We start from the raw sequence: 4,563 nt of genomic DNA on the forward strand, positions 1-4,563 counted from the left end.
TAGGGTCAGGCCATCGGGTCGTTTGCCATCGGTGCGGCTAAGACCAGGGGGCTCAAGCACCGATGGGACACCAGCCGACCTAACGGCCCTCTGGACAGTATCGTTGACGCGGGTGCTTACCTGCGCAACGACGACAACTCAGTGCGTGGTGGCCGTCAGCACCCACCATGGAACCGCAGATGCATAAGTGTGGTTGGCATACATCGCAGCCCAGGCGGAAAGCAACAGCCACGCGCAGTGAGTCACTGTCGAATAAGGTGCCCAATTGGGATGAAGGCAACGCGTGCAACCATGCCCTTGATTCTGGTTGCGACACTGCCAGAAGCCTTGCACGGTCCACTCCCGCGGCGCTCATAATCATATCATAGGTTGTCTATTGTAGCTTTTGAGAGAGTGTCATCCCATACACGCTGAATTGTTGGGCTAAATAAATATATTATAATAGTTAGTATGAGAAGGCTAAAGCGAAATTGAAGTTTTTATATTGAATTTTTAATGAAATGTAGACAAATGCCATGAAAAAACACATGAAAACTAGACTAAGGTAAACTCTAACCAAAAGTCTTAAAAGGTTTAAGTTGGGCCGAAAGAAAAAATCACGAAAACATGTCTAATTTTCGTTTATTTCCAGTTTAGTATAAGATAGCTAGTGATATAGCCGTGGGATCTGACGAGCATAATTTTAAACAGAAGTATATCTTCAGAGTAATTGAGATCAAAGTTAAAAACCCGCGCGATTGTCATATCTTCCATCAAAAGTTTCGCGCGGCGCACCATATATTTTGTATCCGTCCAATATCCTGGCTTTACGCCCCCATCATAAACAGTTGAGTTGTATTATACATTGATTAACACCTCTGTTTCTGATCTACCAAATACATCAAAAGCCAGTAATTCTACTACATGCTTCAACAAACATCGAACCATAGTTAAAGCTCTAACTAAAACATTTAAAACTGAACTCTATTTCAAATGAAAAAAGCGTTAATTTCTCATAAATCGGTAGTCATCCTCGTAAAAGCCTCGATAACTAACCAGTGTCCTCTCGTCCGTAGACAACTAGACACACGGTGAAAGATTCTAATAAATCGTTAAATGTATTCGAATTTATTATTAAGCATGAGTTTTGTACACACATGAAACGGAGCTTCTTTCATATATTTTTTAATATTTATTAGCCACAGAAGTACTTTCGCAACGTAACATTTCGTCGTAAATTTATAGAGGAAATAAAATAAGGACCATCAGTATAAATAAAGAAAACACGTTGTGAGATCTTCGCCAAGCCAAGTCTTGCGGTTTCTTCTCTTTTTTGTGTTTGTATGTTGTGACACTTGTTGCTCTTTGTTGAACAGAACTCACATAAACGCAAATATGTCACAGGGTAAGCAGGACAAAGGTGAAGTTAGTTGCCATAATGTCATTGTAGGTAAAAGCTGTCGCACGCACTTTCGTTACCCACTCACCCGTTGCGTGCAACTGCGCCAGCTAGAGCACGCCCTTATTCCTAAGTTAAGACCCCGTAGGTTCGTGTTCTCTCATTGAGCGTAAGCGAGATGTACGAGATGGGTGTGCACGCGGAACCACGGATATCATGTTACTTATTGTACTTTAATTTCAAGTTTGATATGTCTTCGAGTGCTTATTTTGAGTCCCGTGCAAGCGAAAGATTCTATAATTCTATTCTATTCTATAACTCGCTACGCTCGTGAATCTAATTTAGAATCTTGAGGGTAGTAAGGGACTCAAAAGCGCACGAGATGTAAATAACTTTGATTTCGTGTAGTACACAAAAAAATTCACGACAGCAGTGAGAAAATATTTGGAAGGTAAAAATACAACCTGAAAAATGTAATCCGTCTTCATCACTATTTCACTCATGTTTTCTTAAGATATCCCAACAATTTAGTTTAATTACCGCAATAGAACAAAACGAAAGAAATTTCAATAAAATAATACGGAAATAATGAAATAACGAACATCTATTGACAGTTCAATAGACAACTTATTTTTGTAAAAAAAGTTTGTAAGATACGGTCCGAATTGCGGATACAACTATTTGTCAACTGTAGTAGAGATCTTTAGAAGTAGAATTCTTTACTTTGCGTAACAATTACGTATTTTTTTTAAGTTCATTATTTTGAATGTATAATAAAATACGTAAAATATGGCGTTTTTATTACATTTAAAACTTTTATTTACATTAATTAATTATTTCGAATGAAGACTCGTGGGGTGTTTTGGAACGATATGGTCTGACTTTATTTCGGGGGTCTATTATAAACTGTTAATATACCGTTGAATTACGTATGCAGGTATGCACTTTGTTTTGTCTCTTTCTTTTGGCTAATGACGTGAAAGGGACAAAGACAATATAATCCAAATATTTCGCCCCGCACGTTGAAATGATATTCGTATATAAAGGTCACTTGAATGTTATTTTATCTCACTCAGTGTGTGTGTGTGTGTGTGTGCGTGTGTGCGCGCGCGCGCGCGTGTGTGTGTGTGTGTGTGTGTGTGTGCGCGCGCGCGCGCGTGTGTGTGTGTGTGTGTGTGTGTGTGTGTGTGTGTGTGTGTGTGTGTGTTAATTGGGAGACCTAGATTACCCTCCTTCTAAAATAAGCCATAAATACAAACAAATTACAATGTAATACAAAATACAAATTATCTTTATTGCACAACCTAGTTGTAATTTAAGATGAGCATCAGGTACTATTACTAAAAGCTAAGAGCCTATTGCAACATTCAAGCTTGATTTAGTATGTCAAATCACTAATAGTATTTTTTTATTGCAATAGGCCCCAGGTTGGTGCTGAGCACCATGCCCGTGAAGTTGACCACCCCAAATCGTTTGCCCGCAAATGGCATATCTATATCGTTAGTTCATCGTTAGTTCATGTTTGTTCAGTAGGTAAAATCGTAAGGACCTGATTTTAACATGCATTTTTTTTTAAAACAAAATGGGTGATGGGGTGTCTTCACGCTAGCCACCCCAAGCATCAACCGCCCATTTTCCTTGCTTAGTTGTCCTCTGTCTTTTACAAAATACTTAAAAGGCCTTTGATTACCAAATCCTTTTATATGATTACACTAGAACATTCAACATCAAAATATGTTTACATTTTTCGCCGTATTAGAAAGGAGTAAGGTGCAAAAGTGTAAACATATCTTTGACGTCGACTGTACATGCTACAGCCATTCGTCGTCTTTAGATAATGGACGGACGGGATTAAATATAAATATAATAGGATTAATGAATTTTAGATATATTTACAATACATTTTAGATATATATTGTAGGGGAGACCGAGGTGAGTTGACACAGCGTCCATATCTCGACTATAGACGCTAAGACGGTACATTTTCCATTCTAACAAACTCCACAATACATGCTTACGCCTCAGATAAGCAGCTGAGCTTTTACAGCGATTAAGGCCAAAATATTTCTTAGAGTATGTTTCTCGACATTTTTTCAAGATAATATCTTTATCAGTTTTGTAATTTTTTTAACTCTCTAAGTATGTGTGAAGCATTCTGGAAGTGCTTTATGTCATATAATAGATGTATCAACGTTTTTAAGTAAAGTCCATGTTTAGTAAAAAAAATACAAGGGTGAGGTAGGTTGTAAAACCTTGTTGCAACTCACCTTGTCAATTTGTTGTTTGATTTTGTCAGAGGCTGTTCATATTAGACGGATGAAATTATATTTTTCAAATTTATTTTAGCTTTTGCGATACCAATTGAAAACTTAAAAAAAGTTTATTTTATAAAGCTTTAGTCAATAACAACTACCCTACAGGTAAATTGACCTGCGGTTATCGATGAAAATGTTTTATTAACACCAGTTTGCTATTTATTGTTAAAATTCATAAACTGACACCTGTTTCTAGTTACCTCGGTAGGTATAAGAAAAGTTTAAACAGACTAGATTAATGCTCAATAAATGTTTTTAAAATAGTTCAAAGTACAATATGGTGCCTGTAGTCTGGACTCTGGATGGTTTTAAAATTTGCAGTCAGATGACTCAGATTTTGCATATATTATCTATCTTGAAATACATTAACATCAGCTGTATTTGTTATTTGGTCGTAACTACCAAAAAGTAAATTTGTTTCGACTCTCCTCGGTCTCCCCTATACAAAACTTCAAAAGAAAGTAAGGAACAGCATTTTTCTTAACTTGATGTGCCCGCGACACCGACTGCGAGGCATTAGCATGCGTATTGTTTACGTTATTTATGACTTGACAACTATTTTTTTTCTACGTTCTTAACGGTCTCATGGACAACAAAATAGTCAATATGCACCTACTCCTACGGAATAAGGAAAAAATGTAAACATATCTTTGACGTCTACTGTTCAAACACTTTTAAGAGAATAAGTTGCCTAACAACCTTAATAAAGAAAACGGATCGCCAATTCACAACGTCGCCACTTAATTGTGATCTTTATCAGTAGGTCCACGTCACCAAATGGTTCTTAGTAATGATAAATATCTGTGAGACCTAGCTTTGCTCGGGAAATATATAAAAACAAAAAAATGTGTCTTTCCCAGAGATAAGATC

The 4,563-nt window shown here is 37.0% G+C and overlaps 1 long non-coding RNA gene across 1 annotated transcript; it reads right to left on the reverse strand.

The window, feature by feature from the left end:
• Window positions 1–603: 603 nt before the first annotated feature.
• LOC133523937 (uncharacterized) lies at window positions 604–2,017 on the reverse strand. Its single transcript, XR_009800299.1, has 2 exons — window positions 1,843–2,017; window positions 604–868 (listed from the first exon to the last, which is right to left on the reverse strand). It is a non-coding gene; the product is annotated as an uncharacterized LOC133523937 (long non-coding RNA).
• Between the last annotated feature and the right edge of the window lie 2,546 nt (window positions 2,018–4,563).

The sequence above is a fragment of the Cydia pomonella genome, chromosome 13 (genome assembly GCF_033807575.1).
Source record: "Cydia pomonella isolate Wapato2018A chromosome 13, ilCydPomo1, whole genome shotgun sequence".
Classification (NCBI taxonomy): domain Eukaryota; kingdom Metazoa; phylum Arthropoda; class Insecta; order Lepidoptera; family Tortricidae; genus Cydia; species Cydia pomonella.